This window comes from Apteryx mantelli, chromosome 26, assembly GCF_036417845.1.
Source record: "Apteryx mantelli isolate bAptMan1 chromosome 26, bAptMan1.hap1, whole genome shotgun sequence".
Lineage (NCBI taxonomy): Eukaryota > Metazoa > Chordata > Aves > Apterygiformes > Apterygidae > Apteryx > Apteryx mantelli.
This window is the reverse complement of record NC_090003.1, coordinates 10,719,402-10,734,795: the sequence shown is the minus strand read 5'-3', so window position 1 is coordinate 10,734,795 and position 15,394 is coordinate 10,719,402.

The following is a 15,394-nucleotide window of genomic DNA, read 5'->3' as shown; positions in this document are numbered from 1 at the left end:
GATTTGCTAGGCGGTGATTCGCTGCCGCGCAGAATAACGAAGCACTGTGCACGTTGGCTGTCTCACAAACAAGCAGACTGCTGCATCTCTTCGCTGCCTGGCCAACTAGCAAAGTGCTGCCTCGCTTCGCCTCCACGCCAGAAAGCAGTCCGCGAGGCCACTGCGCCACCTGGTGCACAAGCAAAGTGCTGCATCTCTTCGCTGCCTCGCAGAAGGAGCAACCACTGGGCATGTTGGCTGTCTCACAAACAAGCAGACTGCTGAAGCTCTTCGCTGCCTCGCCAACAAGCAGACCGCTGCATCTCTTCGCTGCCTCACCAACAAGCAAACCACTCGATCCGGTCGCCGCCTCGCCAGCATGCAAAGCGCTGCGTCTCTTCGCTGCCTGCCCAACAAGCAAAGCGCTGCGTCTCTTCACTGCATCGCCAAAAGCAAAGCGTCGCGTCTCTTCGCCGCCTCGCAAACGAAACGCTGCATGTGTTCAGTGCCTCGCCAAAAAGCAGAGCGCTGCGTGTATTCGCTGAGTGGCAGAAAGCAAAGCACGGCGCCTCTTCGCTGCCTGGCCAACAAGCAAAGCGCTCCATCTCTTGGCTGCCTCGCAAACGAAGGAAGCGCTGCGTGCCTTGAGCGCCGAGCAAAGCAGCGCGTGCCTTCGCCGCCTCACACGCCGCCTCAGAAAGCGCTGCGTGCCTTTTCGCCCTCGGCGCCTAGCAAAGCGCCGTGTGCCTTCGCCGCCTCCCCAATCGCTCCGTCCCTTCGCCGCCTAGCAAAGCGCCTAGCAAAGCGTCCTCAGCCTTGGCTGCCTAGCAAAGCTGCACGTCGGCTCGCCGCCTAGCAAAGCACTGTGTGCCCTCGCCGCCTCCTACAGTGCTGCGTGCCTTCGCCGCCTCGCCGCCTGGCAAAGCACTGCGTGCCCTCGCCACCTCGCACAGCGCTGCGTCCTTGGGCGCCTGGCAAAGCGCTGCGTGCCTTCGCCGCCTCGCCGCCTAGCAAGGCGCCCGAGCCCGTCGACGGCTCTCAAATCGCTGCGTGCCTTCGCTGCCTCGGTGCTTAGCAAAGCGCCACGTGCCTTGGGCGCCTACAAAAGCGCCGTGTCCCTTCGGCGCTCCTACGGCGTTTGCTAAGCGGCGAGGCGGCGAAGGCACGCAGCGCTTTGCTAGGCTACGATGCGGCGAGGCGCCGAGGCGCCGAAGGACGCAGGCGTTTGCCAGGCGCCGAAGGCACGCAGCGCTTTGCTAGGCGGCGAGGCGGCGAAGGGACGAAGCGATTTGGGAGGCGGCGAAGGAACAGGGCGCTTTGCTTTTTGGCGACGGCACGCGGAGCTTTGCTAGGCGCCGAAGGGAGACGGCGCTTTGCTAGGCGGCGAGGCGGCGAAGGCACGCGGCGCTTGCTTTGGCGGCGAGGGCGAAAAGGCACGCAGCGCTGTGTGAGGCGGCGAGGCGCCGAAGACACGCGCTGCTTTGCCAGGCGGCGAAGGCACGCAGCGCTGTGTGAGGCGGCGAAGGCACGCAGCGCTTTGCCAGGCGGCGAAGGCACGCAGCGCTTTGCTAGGCTGCGATGCGGCGAGGCGCCCAACGCAGGCACTTCTTTGCTAGGCGCCCAAGGAGCACGGCGCTTTGCTTTCGGGCGAGGGCACGCGGAGCTTTGCTAGGCGCCGAAGGGAGACGGCGCTTTGCTAGGCAGCGAGGCGGCGAACGCACAAAGCGATTTGCTAGGCGGTGATTCGCTGCCGCGCAGAATAACGAAGCACTGTGCACGTTGGCTGTCTCACAAACAAGCAGACTGCTGCATCTCTTCGCTGCCTGGCCAACTAGCAAAGTGCTGCCTCGCTTCGCCTCCACGCCAGAAAGCAGTCCGCGAGGCCACTGCGCCACCTGGTGCACAAGCAAAGTGCTGCATCTCTTCGCTGCCTCGCAGAAGGAGCAACCACTGGGCATGTTGGCTGTCTCACAAACAAGCAGACTGCTGAAGCTCTTCGCTGCCTCGCCAACAAGCAGACCGCTGCATCTCTTCGCTGCCTCACCAACAAGCAAAGCACTCGATCCGGTCGCCGCCTCGCCAGCATGCAAAGCGCTGCGTCTCTTCGCTGCCTGCCCAACAAGCAAAGCGCTGCGTCTCTTCACTGCATCGCCAAAAGCAAAGCGTCGCGTCTCTTCGCCGCCTCGCAAACGAAACGCTGCATGTGTTCAGTGCCTCGCCAAAAAGCAGAGCGCTGCGTGTATTCGCTGAGTGGCAGAAAGCAAAGCACGGCGCCTCTTCGCTGCCTGGCCAACAAGCAAAGCGCTCCATCTCTTCGCTGCCTCGCAAACGAAGGAAGCGCTGCGTGCCTTGGGCGCCGAGCAAAGCAGCGCGTGCCTTCGCCGCCTCACACGCCGCCTCAGAAAGCGCTGCGTGCCTTTTCGCCCTCGGCGCCTAGCAAAGCGCCGTGTGCCTTCGCCGCCTCCCCAATCGCTCCGTCCCTTCGCCGCCTAGCAAAGCGCCTAGCAAAGCGTCCTCAGCCTTCGCTGCCTAGCAAAGCTGCACGTCGGCTCGCCGCCTAGCAAAGCACTGTGTGCCCTCGCCGCCTCCTACAGTGCTGCGTGCCTTCGCCGCCTCGCCGCCTGGCAAAGCACTGCGTGCCCTCGCCACCTCGCACAGCGCTGCGTCCTTGGGCGCCTGGCAAAGCGCTGCGTGCCTTCGCCGCCTCGCCGCCTAGCAAGGCGCCCGAGCCCGTCGACGGCTCTCAAATCGCTGCGTGCCTTCGCTGCCTCGGTGCTTAGCAAAGCGCCACGTGCCTTGGGCGCCTACAAAAGCGCCGTGTCCCTTCGGCGCTCCTACGGCGTTTGCTAAGCGGCGAGGCGGCGAAGGCACGCAGCGCTTTGCTAGGCTACGATGCGGCGAGGCGCCGAGGCGCCGAAGGACGCAGGCGTTTGCCAGGCGCCGAAGGCACGCAGCGCTTTGCTAGGCGGCGAGGCGGCGAAGGGACGAAGCGATTTGGGAGGCGGCGAAGGAACAGGGCGCTTTGCTTTTTGGCGACGGCACGCGGAGCTTTGCTAGGCGCCGAAGGGAGACGGCGCTTTGCTAGGCGGCGAGGCGGCGAAGGCACGCGGCGCTTGCTTTGGCGGCGAGGGCGAAAAGGCACGCAGCGCTGTGTGAGGCGGCGAGGCGCCGAAGACACGCGCTGCTTTGCCAGGCGGCGAAGGCACGCAGCGCTGTGTGAGGCGGCGAAGGCACGCAGCGCTTTGCCAGGCGGCGAAGGCACGCAGCGCTTTGCCAGGTGGCGAAGGCATGCAGCGGTTTGCTAGGCTGCGATGCGGCGAGGCGCCCAACGCAGGCACTTCTTTGCTAGGCGCCCAAGGAGCACGGCGCTTTGCTTTCGGGCGAGGGCACGCGCAGCTTTGCTAGGCGCCGAAGGGAGACGGCGCTTTGCTAGGCAGCGAGGCGGCGAACGCACAAAGCGATTTGCTAGGCGGTGATTCGCTGCCGCGCAGAATAACGAAGCACTGTGCACGTTGGCTGTCTCACAAACAAGCAGACTGCTGCATCTCTTCGCTGCCTGGCCAACTAGCAAAGTGCTGCCTCGCTTCGCCTCCACGCCAGAAAGCAGTCCGCGAGGCCACTGCGCCACCTGGTGCACAAGCAAAGTGCTGCATCTCTTCGCTGCCTCGCAGAAGGAGCAACCACTGGGCATGTTGGCTGTCTCACAAACAAGCAGACTGCTGAAGCTCTTCGCTGCCTCGCCAACAAGCAGACCGCTGCATCTCTTCGCTGCCTCACCAACAAGCAAAGCACTCGATCCGGTCGCCGCCTCGCCAGCATGCAAAGCGCTGCGTCTCTTCGCTGCCTGCCCAACAAGCAAAGCGCTGCGTCTCTTCACTGCATCGCCAAAAGCAAAGCGTCGCGTCTCTTCGCCGCCTCGCAAACGAAACGCTGCATGTGTTCAGTGCCTCGCCAAAAAGCAGAGCGCTGCGTGTATTCGCTGAGTGGCAGAAAGCAAAGCACGGCGCCTCTTCGCTGCCTGGCCAACAAGCAAAGCGCTCCATCTCTTGGCTGCCTCGCAAACGAAGGAAGCGCTGCGTGCCTTGAGCGCCGAGCAAAGCAGCGCGTGCCTTCGCCGCCTCACACGCCGCCTCAGAAAGCGCTGCGTGCCTTTTCGCCCTCGGCGCCTAGCAAAGCGCCGTGTGCCTTCGCCGCCTCCCCAATCGCTCCGTCCCTTCGCCGCCTAGCAAAGCGCCTAGCAAAGCGTCCTCAGCCTTGGCTGCCTAGCAAAGCTGCACGTCGGCTCGCCGCCTAGCAAAGCACTGTGTGCCCTCGCCGCCTCCTACAGTGCTGCGTGCCTTCGCCGCCTCGCCGCCTGGCAAAGCACTGCGTGCCCTCGCCACCTCGCACAGCGCTGCGTCCTTGGGCGCCTGGCAAAGCGCTGCGTGCCTTCGCCGCCTCGCCGCCTAGCAAGGCGCCCGAGCCCGTCGACGGCTCTCAAATCGCTGCGTGCCTTCGCTGCCTCGGTGCTTAGCAAAGCGCCACGTGCCTTGGGCGCCTACAAAAGCGCCGTGTCCCTTCGGCGCTCCTACGGCGTTTGCTAAGCGGCGAGGCGGCGAAGGCACGCAGCGCTTTGCTAGGCTACGATGCGGCGAGGCGCCGAGGCGCCGAAGGACGCAGGCGTTTGCCAGGCGCCGAAGGCACGCAGCGCTTTGCTAGGCGGCGAGGCGGCGAAGGGACGAAGCGATTTGGGAGGCGGCGAAGGAACAGGGCGCTTTGCTTTTTGGCGACGGCACGCGGAGCTTTGCTAGGCGCCGAAGGGAGACGGCGCTTTGCTAGGCGGCGAGGCGGCGAAGGCACGCGGCGCTTGCTTTGGCGGCGAGGGCGAAAAGGCACGCAGCGCTGTGTGAGGCGGCGAGGCGCCGAAGACACGCGCTGCTTTGCCAGGCGGCGAAGGCACGCAGCGCTGTGTGAGGCGGCGAAGGCACGCAGCGCTTTGCCAGGCGGCGAAGGCACGCAGCGCTTTGCCAGGTGGCGAAGGCATGCAGCGGTTTGCTAGGCTGCGATGCGGCGAGGCGCCCAACGCAGGCACTTCTTTGCTAGGCGCCCAAGGAGCACGGCGCTTTGCTTTCGGGCGAGGGCACGCGCAGCTTTGCTAGGCGCCGAAGGGAGACGGCGCTTTGCTAGGCAGCGAGGCGGCGAACGCACAAAGCGATTTGCTAGGCGGTGATTCGCTGCCGCGCAGAATAACGAAGCACTGTGCACGTTGGCTGTCTCACAAACAAGCAGACTGCTGCATCTCTTCGCTGCCTGGCCAACTAGCAAAGTGCTGCCTCGCTTCGCCTCCACGCCAGAAAGCAGTCCGCGAGGCCACTGCGCCACCTGGTGCACAAGCAAAGTGCTGCATCTCTTCGCTGCCTCGCAGAAGGAGCAACCACTGGGCATGTTGGCTGTCTCACAAACAAGCAGACTGCTGAAGCTCTTCGCTGCCTCGCCAACAAGCAGACCGCTGCATCTCTTCGCTGCCTCGCCAACAAGCAAAGCACTCGATCCGGTCGCCGCCTCGCCAGCATGCAAAGCGCTGCGTCTCTTCGCTGCCTGCCCAACAAGCAAAGCGCTGCGTCTCTTCACTGCATCGCCAAAAGCAAAGCGTCGCGTCTCTTCGCCGCCTCGCAAACGAAACGCTGCATGTGTTCAGTGCCTCGCCAAAAAGCAGAGCGCTGCGTGTATTCGCTGAGTGGCAGAAAGCAAAGCACGGCGCCTCTTCGCTGCCTGGCTAACAAGCAAAGCGCTCCATCTCTTGGCTGCCTCGCAAACGAAGGAAGCGCTGCGTGCCTTGAGCGCCGAGCAAAGCAGCGCGTGCCTTCGCCGCCTCACACGCCGCCTCAGAAAGCGCTGCGTGCCTTTTCGCCCTCGGCGCCTAGCAAAGCGCCGTGTGCCTTCGCCGCCTCCCCAATCGCTCCGTCCCTTCGCCGCCTAGCAAAGCGCCTAGCAAAGCGTCCTCAGCCTTGGCTGCCTAGCAAAGCTGCACGTCGGCTCGCCGCCTAGCAAAGCACTGTGTGCCCTCGCCGCCTCCTACAGTGCTGCGTGCCTTCGCCGCCTCGCCGCCTGGCAAAGCACTGCGTGCCCTCGCCACCTCGCACAGCGCTGCGTCCTTGGGCGCCTGGCAAAGCGCTGCGTGCCTTCGCCGCCTCGCCGCCTAGCAAGGCGCCCGAGCCCGTCGACGGCTCTCAAATCGCTGCGTGCCTTCGCTGCCTCGGTGCTTAGCAAAGCGCCACGTGCCTTGGGCGCCTACAAAAGCGCCGTGTCCCTTCGGCGCTCCTACGGCGTTTGCTAAGCGGCGAGGCGGCGAAGGCACGCAGCGCTTTGCTAGGCTACGATGCGGCGAGGCGCCGAGGCGCCGAAGGACGCAGGCGTTTGCCAGGCGCCGAAGGCACGCAGCGCTTTGCTAGGCGGCGAGGCGGCGAAGGGACGAAGCGATTTGGGAGGCGGCGAAGGAACAGGGCGCTTTGCTTTTTGGCGACGGCACGCGGAGCTTTGCTAGGCGCCGAAGGGAGACGGCGCTTTGCTAGGCGGCGAGGCGGCGAAGGCACGCGGCGCTTGCTTTGGCGGCGAGGGCGAAAAGGCACGCAGCGCTGTGTGAGGCGGCGAGGCGCCGAAGACACGCGCTGCTTTGCCAGGCGGCGAAGGCACGCAGCGCTGTGTGAGGCGGCGAAGGCACGCAGCGCTTTGCCAGGCGGCGAAGGCACGCAGCGCTTTGCCAGGTGGCGAAGGCATGCAGCGGTTTGCTAGGCTGCGATGCGGCGAGGCGCCCAACGCAGGCACTTCTTTGCTAGGCGCCCAAGGAGCACGGCGCTTTGCTTTCGGGCGAGGGCACGCGCAGCTTTGCTAGGCGCCGAAGGGAGACGGCGCTTTGCTAGGCAGCGAGGCGGCGAACGCACAAAGCGATTTGCTAGGCGGTGATTCGCTGCCGCGCAGAATAACGAAGCACTGTGCACGTTGGCTGTCTCACAAACAAGCAGACTGCTGCATCTCTTCGCTGCCTGGCCAACTAGCAAAGTGCTGCCTCGCTTCGCCTCCACGCCAGAAAGCAGTCCGCGAGGCCACTGCGCCACCTGGTGCACAAGCAAAGTGCTGCATCTCTTCGCTGCCTCGCAGAAGGAGCAACCACTGGGCATGTTGGCTGTCTCACAAACAAGCAGACTGCTGAAGCTCTTCGCTGCCTCGCCAACAAGCAGACCGCTGCATCTCTTCGCTGCCTCACCAACAAGCAAAGCACTCGATCCGGTCGCCGCCTCGCCAGCATGCAAAGCGCTGCGTCTCTTCGCTGCCTGCCCAACAAGCAAAGCGCTGCGTCTCTTCACTGCATCGCCAAAAGCAAAGCGTCGCGTCTCTTCGCCGCCTCGCAAACGAAACGCTGCATGTGTTCAGTGCCTCGCCAAAAAGCAGAGCGCTGCGTGTATTCGCTGAGTGGCAGAAAGCAAAGCACGGCGCCTCTTCGCTGCCTGGCCAACAAGCAAAGCGCTCCATCTCTTGGCTGCCTCGCAAACGAAGGAAGCGCTGCGTGCCTTGAGCGCCGAGCAAAGCAGCGCGTGCCTTCGCCGCCTCACACGCCGCCTCAGAAAGCGCTGCGTGCCTTTTCGCCCTCGGCGCCTAGCAAAGCGCCGTGTGCCTTCGCCGCCTCCCCAATCGCTCCGTCCCTTCGCCGCCTAGCAAAGCGCCTAGCAAAGCGTCCTCACCCTTGGCTGCCTAGCAAAGCTGCACGTCGGCTCGCCGCCTAGCAAAGCACTGTGTGCCCTCGCCGCCTCCTACAGTGCTGCGTGCCTTCGCCGCCTCGCCGCCTGGCAAAGCACTGCGTGCCCTCGCCACCTCGCACAGCGCTGCGTCCTTGGGCGCCTGGCAAAGCGCTGCGTGCCTTCGCCGCCTCGCCGCCTAGCAAGGCGCCCGAGCCCGTCGACGGCTCTCAAATCGCTGCGTGCCTTCGCTGCCTCGGTGCTTAGCAAAGCGCCACGTGCCTTGGGCGCCTACAAAAGCGCCGTGTCCCTTCGGCGCTCCTACGGCGTTTGCTAAGCGGCGAGGCGGCGAAGGCACGCAGCGCTTTGCTAGGCTACGATGCGGCGAGGCGCCGAGGCGCCGAAGGACGCAGGCGTTTGCCAGGCGCCGAAGGCACGCAGCGCTTTGCTAGGCGGCGAGGCGGCGAAGGGACGAAGCGATTTGGGAGGCGGCGAAGGAACAGGGCGCTTTGCTTTTTGGCGACGGCACGCGGAGCTTTGCTAGGCGCCGAAGGGAGACGGCGCTTTGCTAGGCGGCGAGGCGGCGAAGGCACGCGGCGCTTGCTTTGGCGGCGAGGGCGAAAAGGCACGCAGCGCTGTGTGAGGCGGCGAGGCGCCGAAGACACGCGCTGCTTTGCCAGGCGGCGAAGGCACGCAGCGCTGTGTGAGGCGGCGAAGGCACGCAGCGCTTTGCCAGGCGGCGAAGGCACGCAGCGCTTTGCTAGGCTGCGATGCGGCGAGGCGCCCAACGCAGGCACTTCTTTGCTAGGCGCCCAAGGAGCACGGCGCTTTGCTTTCGGGCGAGGGCACGCGCAGCTTTGCTAGGCGCCGAAGGGAGACGGCGCTTTGCTAGGCAGCGAGGCGGCGAACGCACAAAGCGATTTGCTAGGCGGTGATTCGCTGCCGCGCAGAATAACGAAGCACTGTGCACGTTGGCTGTCTCACAAACAAGCAGACTGCTGCATCTCTTCGCTGCCTGGCCAACTAGCAAAGTGCTGCCTCGCTTCGCCTCCACGCCAGAAAGCAGTCCGCGAGGCCACTGCGCCACCTGGTGCACAAGCAAAGTGCTGCATCTCTTCGCTGCCTCGCAGAAGGAGCAACCACTGGGCATGTTGGCTGTCTCACAAACAAGCAGACTGCTGAAGCTCTTCGCTGCCTCGCCAACAAGCAGACCGCTGCATCTCTTCGCTGCCTCACCAACAAGCAAAGCACTCGATCCGGTCGCCGCCTCGCCAGCATGCAAAGCGCTGCGTCTCTTCGCTGCCTGCCCAACAAGCAAAGCGCTGCGTCTCTTCACTGCATCGCCAAAAGCAAAGCGTCGCGTCTCTTCGCCGCCTCGCAAACGAAACGCTGCATGTGTTCAGTGCCTCGCCAAAAAGCAGAGCGCTGCGTGTATTCGCTGAGTGGCAGAAAGCAAAGCACGGCGCCTCTTCGCTGCCTGGCCAACAAGCAAAGCGCTCCATCTCTTCGCTGCCTCGCAAACGAAGGAAGCGCTGCGTGCCTTGGGCGCCGAGCAAAGCAGCGCGTGCCTTCGCCGCCTCACACGCCGCCTCAGAAAGCGCTGCGTGCCTTTTCGCCCTCGGCGCCTAGCAAAGCGCCGTGTGCCTTCGCCGCCTCCCCAATCGCTCCGTCCCTTCGCCGCCTAGCAAAGCGCCTAGCAAAGCGTCCTCAGCCTTCGCTGCCTAGCAAAGCTGCACGTCGGCTCGCCGCCTAGCAAAGCACTGTGTGCCCTCGCCGCCTCCTACAGTGCTGCGTGCCTTCGCCGCCTCGCCGCCTGGCAAAGCACTGCGTGCCCTCGCCACCTCGCACAGCGCTGCGTCCTTGGGCGCCTGGCAAAGCGCTGCGTGCCTTCGCCGCCTCGCCGCCTAGCAAGGCGCCCGAGCCCGTCGACGGCTCTCAAATCGCTGCGTGCCTTCGCTGCCTCGGTGCTTAGCAAAGCGCCACGTGCCTTGGGCGCCTACAAAGGCGCCGTGTCCCTTCGGCGCTCCTACGGCGTTTGCTAAGCGGCGAGGCGGCGAAGGCACGCAGCGCTTTGCTAGGCTACGATGCGGCGAGGCGCCGAGGCGCCGAAGGACGCAGGCGTTTGCCAGGCGCCGAAGGCACGCAGCGCTTTGCTAGGCGGCGAGGCGGCGAAGGGACGAAGCGATTTGGGAGGCGGCGAAGGAACAGGGCGCTTTGCTTTTTGGCGACGGCACGCGGAGCTTTGCTAGGCGCCGAAGGGAGACGGCGCTTTGCTAGGCGGCGAGGCGGCGAAGGCACGCGGCGCTTGCTTTGGCGGCGAGGGCGAAAAGGCACGCAGCGCTGTGTGAGGCGGCGAGGCGCCGAAGACACGCGCTGCTTTGCCAGGCGGCGAAGGCACGCAGCGCTGTGTGAGGCGGCGAAGGCACGCAGCGCTTTGCTAGGCTGCGATGCGGCGAGGCGCCCAACGCAGGCACTTCTTTGCTAGGCGCCCAAGGAGCACGGCGCTTTGCTTTCGGGCGAGGGCACGCGCAGCTTTGCTAGGCGCCGAAGGGAGACGGCGCTTTGCTAGGCAGCGAGGCGGCGAACGCACAAAGCGATTTGCTAGGCGGTGATTCGCTGCCGCGCAGAATAACGAAGCACTGTGCACGTTGGCTGTCTCACAAACAAGCAGACTGCTGCATCTCTTCGCTGCCTGGCCAACTAGCAAAGTGCTGCCTCGCTTCGCCTCCACGCCAGAAAGCAGTCCGCGAGGCCACTGCGCCACCTGGTGCACAAGCAAAGTGCTGCATCTCTTCGCTGCCTCGCAGAAGGAGCAACCACTGGGCATGTTGGCTGTCTCACAAACAAGCAGACTGCTGAAGCTCTTCGCTGCCTCGCCAACAAGCAGACCGCTGCATCTCTTCGCTGCCTCACCAACAAGCAAAGCACTCGATCCGGTCGCCGCCTCGCCAGCATGCAAAGCGCTGCGTCTCTTCGCTGCCTGCCCAACAAGCAAAGCGCTGCGTCTCTTCACTGCATCGCCAAAAGCAAAGCGTCGCGTCTCTTCGCCGCCTCGCAAACGAAACGCTGCATGTGTTCAGTGCCTCGCCAAAAAGCAGAGCGCTGCGTGTATTCGCTGAGTGGCAGAAAGCAAAGCACGGCGCCTCTTCGCTGCCTGGCCAACAAGCAAAGCGCTCCATCTCTTGGCTGCCTCGCAAACGAAGGAAGCGCTGCGTGCCTTGGGCGCCGAGCAAAGCAGCGCGTGCCTTCGCCGCCTCACACGCCGCCTCAGAAAGCGCTGCGTGCCTTTTCGCCCTCGGCGCCTAGCAAAGCGCCGTGTGCCTTCGCCGCCTCCCCAATCGCTCCGTCCCTTCGCCGCCTAGCAAAGCGCCTAGCAAAGCGTCCTCACCCTTGGCTGCCTAGCAAAGCTGCACGTCGGCTCGCCGCCTAGCAAAGCACTGTGTGCCCTCGCCGCCTCCTACAGTGCTGCGTGCCTTCGCCGCCTCGCCGCCTGGCAAAGCACTGCGTGCCCTCGCCACCTCGCACAGCGCTGCGTCCTTGGGCGCCTGGCAAAGCGCTGCGTGCCTTCGCCGCCTCGCCGCCTAGCAAGGCGCCCGAGCCCGTCGACGGCTCTCAAATCGCTGCGTGCCTTCGCTGCCTCGGTGCTTAGCAAAGCGCCACGTGCCTTGGGCGCCTACAAAAGCGCCGTGTCCCTTCGGCGCTCCTACGGCGTTTGCTAAGCGGCGAGGCGGCGAAGGCACGCAGCGCTTTGCTAGGCTACGATGCGGCGAGGCGCCGAGGCGCCGAAGGACGCAGGCGTTTGCCAGGCGCCGAAGGCACGCAGCGCTTTGCTAGGCGGCGAGGCGGCGAAGGGACGAAGCGATTTGGGAGGCGGCGAAGGAACAGGGCGCTTTGCTTTTTGGCGACGGCACGCGGAGCTTTGCTAGGCGCCGAAGGGAGACGGCGCTTTGCTAGGCGGCGAGGCGGCGAAGGCACGCGGCGCTTGCTTTGGCGGCGAGGGCGAAAAGGCACGCAGCGCTGTGTGAGGCGGCGAGGCGCCGAAGACACGCGCTGCTTTGCCAGGCGGCGAAGGCACGCAGCGCTGTGTGAGGCGGCGAAGGCACGCAGCGCTTTGCCAGGCGGCGAAGGCACGCAGCGCTTTGCTAGGCTGCGATGCGGCGAGGCGCCCAACGCAGGCACTTCTTTGCTAGGCGCCCAAGGAGCACGGCGCTTTGCTTTCGGGCGAGGGCACGCGCAGCTTTGCTAGGCGCCGAAGGGAGACGGCGCTTTGCTAGGCAGCGAGGCGGCGAACGCACAAAGCGATTTGCTAGGCGGTGATTCGCTGCCGCGCAGAATAACGAAGCACTGTGCACGTTGGCTGTCTCACAAACAAGCAGACTGCTGCATCTCTTCGCTGCCTGGCCAACTAGCAAAGTGCTGCCTCGCTTCGCCTCCACGCCAGAAAGCAGTCCGCGAGGCCACTGCGCCACCTGGTGCACAAGCAAAGTGCTGCATCTCTTCGCTGCCTCGCAGAAGGAGCAACCACTGGGCATGTTGGCTGTCTCACAAACAAGCAGACTGCTGAAGCTCTTCGCTGCCTCGCCAACAAGCAGACCGCTGCATCTCTTCGCTGCCTCACCAACAAGCAAAGCACTCGATCCGGTCGCCGCCTCGCCAGCATGCAAAGCGCTGCGTCTCTTCGCTGCCTGCCCAACAAGCAAAGCGCTGCGTCTCTTCACTGCATCGCCAAAAGCAAAGCGTCGCGTCTCTTCGCCGCCTCGCAAACGAAACGCTGCATGTGTTCAGTGCCTCGCCAAAAAGCAGAGCGCTGCGTGTATTCGCTGAGTGGCAGAAAGCAAAGCACGGCGCCTCTTCGCTGCCTGGCCAACAAGCAAAGCGCTCCATCTCTTGGCTGCCTCGCAAACGAAGGAAGCGCTGCGTGCCTTGGGCGCCGAGCAAAGCAGCGCGTGCCTTCGCCGCCTCACACGCCGCCTCAGAAAGCGCTGCGTGCCTTTTCGCCCTCGGCGCCTAGCAAAGCGCCGTGTGCCTTCGCCGCCTCCCCAATCGCTCCGTCCCTTCGCCGCCTAGCAAAGCGCCTAGCAAAGCGTCCTCACCCTTGGCTGCCTAGCAAAGCTGCACGTCGGCTCGCCGCCTAGCAAAGCACTGTGTGCCCTCGCCGCCTCCTACAGTGCTGCGTGCCTTCGCCGCCTCGCCGCCTGGCAAAGCACTGCGTGCCCTCGCCACCTCGCACAGCGCTGCGTCCTTGGGCGCCTGGCAAAGCGCTGCGTGCCTTCGCCGCCTCGCCGCCTAGCAAGGCGCCCGAGCCCGTCGACGGCTCTCAAATCGCTGCGTGCCTTCGCTGCCTCGGTGCTTAGCAAAGCGCCACGTGCCTTGGGCGCCTACAAAAGCGCCGTGTCCCTTCGGCGCTCCTACGGCGTTTGCTAAGCGGCGAGGCGGCGAAGGCACGCAGCGCTTTGCTAGGCTACGATGCGGCGAGGCGCCGAGGCGCCGAAGGACGCAGGCGTTTGCCAGGCGCCGAAGGCACGCAGCGCTTTGCTAGGCGGCGAGGCGGCGAAGGGACGAAGCGATTTGGGAGGCGGCGAAGGAACAGGGCGCTTTGCTTTTTGGCGACGGCACGCGGAGCTTTGCTAGGCGCCGAAGGGAGACGGCGCTTTGCTAGGCGGCGAGGCGGCGAAGGCACGCGGCGCTTGCTTTGGCGGCGAGGGCGAAAAGGCACGCAGCGCTGTGTGAGGCGGCGAGGCGCCGAAGACACGCGCTGCTTTGCCAGGCGGCGAAGGCACGCAGCGCTGTGTGAGGCGGCGAAGGCACGCAGCGCTTTGCCAGGCGGCGAAGGCACGCAGCGCTTTGCTAGGCTGCGATGCGGCGAGGCGCCCAACGCAGGCACTTCTTTGCTAGGCGCCCAAGGAGCACGGCGCTTTGCTTTCGGGCGAGGGCACGCGCAGCTTTGCTAGGCGCCGAAGGGAGACGGCGCTTTGCTAGGCAGCGAGGCGGCGAACGCACAAAGCGATTTGCTAGGCGGTGATTCGCTGCCGCGCAGAATAACGAAGCACTGTGCACGTTGGCTGTCTCACAAACAAGCAGACTGCTGCATCTCTTCGCTGCCTGGCCAACTAGCAAAGTGCTGCCTCGCTTCGCCTCCACGCCAGAAAGCAGTCCGCGAGGCCACTGCGCCACCTGGTGCACAAGCAAAGTGCTGCATCTCTTCGCTGCCTCGCAGAAGGAGCAACCACTGTGCATGTTGGCTGTCTCACAAACAAGCAGACTGCTGAAGCTCTTCGCTGCCTCGCCAACAAGCAGACCGCTGCATCTCTTCGCTGCCTCACCAACAAGCAAAGCACTCGATCCGGTCGCCGCCTCGCCAGCATGCAAAGCGCTGCGTCTCTTCGCTGCCTGCCCAACAAGCAAAGCGCTGCGTCTCTTCACTGCATCGCCAAAAGCAAAGCGTCGCGTCTCTTCGCCGCCTCGCAAACGAAACGCTGCATGTGTTCAGTGCCTCGCCAAAAAGCAGAGCGCTGCGTGTATTCGCTGAGTGGCAGAAAGCAAAGCACGGCGCCTCTTCGCTGCCTGGCCAACAAGCAAAGCGCTCCATCTCTTGGCTGCCTCGCAAACGAAGGAAGCGCTGCGTGCCTTGAGCGCCGAGCAAAGCAGCGCGTGCCTTCGCCGCCTCACACGCCGCCTCAGAAAGCGCTGCGTGCCTTTTCGCCCTCGGCGCCTAGCAAAGCGCCGTGTGCCTTCGCCGCCTCCCCAATCGCTCCGTCCCTTCGCCGCCTAGCAAAGCGCCTAGCAAAGCGTCCTCACCCTTGGCTGCCTAGCAAAGCTGCACGTCGGCTCGCCGCCTAGCAAAGCACTGTGTGCCCTCGCCGCCTCCTACAGTGCTGCGTGCCTTCGCCGCCTCGCCGCCTGGCAAAGCACTGCGTGCCCTCGCCACCTCGCACAGCGCTGCGTCCTTGGGCGCCTGGCAAAGCGCTGCGTGCCTTCGCCGCCTCGCCGCCTAGCAAGGCGCCCGAGCCCGTCGACGGCTCTCAAATCGCTGCGTGCCTTCGCTGCCTCGGTGCTTAGCAAAGCGCCACGTGCCTTGGGCGCCTACAAAAGCGCCGTGTCCCTTCGGCGCTCCTACGGCGTTTGCTAAGCGGCGAGGCGGCGAAGGCACGCAGCGCTTTGCTAGGCTACGATGCGGCGAGGCGCCGAGGCGCCGAAGGACGCAGGCGTTTGCCAGGCGCCGAAGGCACGCAGCGCTTTGCTAGGCGGCGAGGCGGCGAAGGGACGAAGCGATTTGGGAGGCGGCGAAGGAACAGGGCGCTTTGCTTTTTGGCGACGGCACGCGGAGCTTTGCTAGGCGCCGAAGGGAGACGGCGCTTTGCTAGGCGGCGAGGCGGCGAAGGCACGCGGCGCTTGCTTTGGCGGCGAGGGCGAAAAGGCACGCAGCGCTGTGTGAGGCGGCGAGGCGCCGAAGACACGTGCTGCTTTGCCAGGCGGCGAAGGCACGCAGTGCTGTGTGAGGCGGCGAAGGCACGCAGCGCTTTGCCAGGCGGCGAAGGCACGCAGCGCTTTGCTAGGCTGCGATGCGGCGAGGCGCCCAACGCAGGCACTTCTTTGCTAGGCGCCCAAGGAGCACGGCGCTTTGCTTTCGGGCGAGGGCACGCGCAGCTTTGCTAGGCGCCGAAGGGAGACGGCGCTTTGCTAGGCAGCGAGGCGGCGAACGC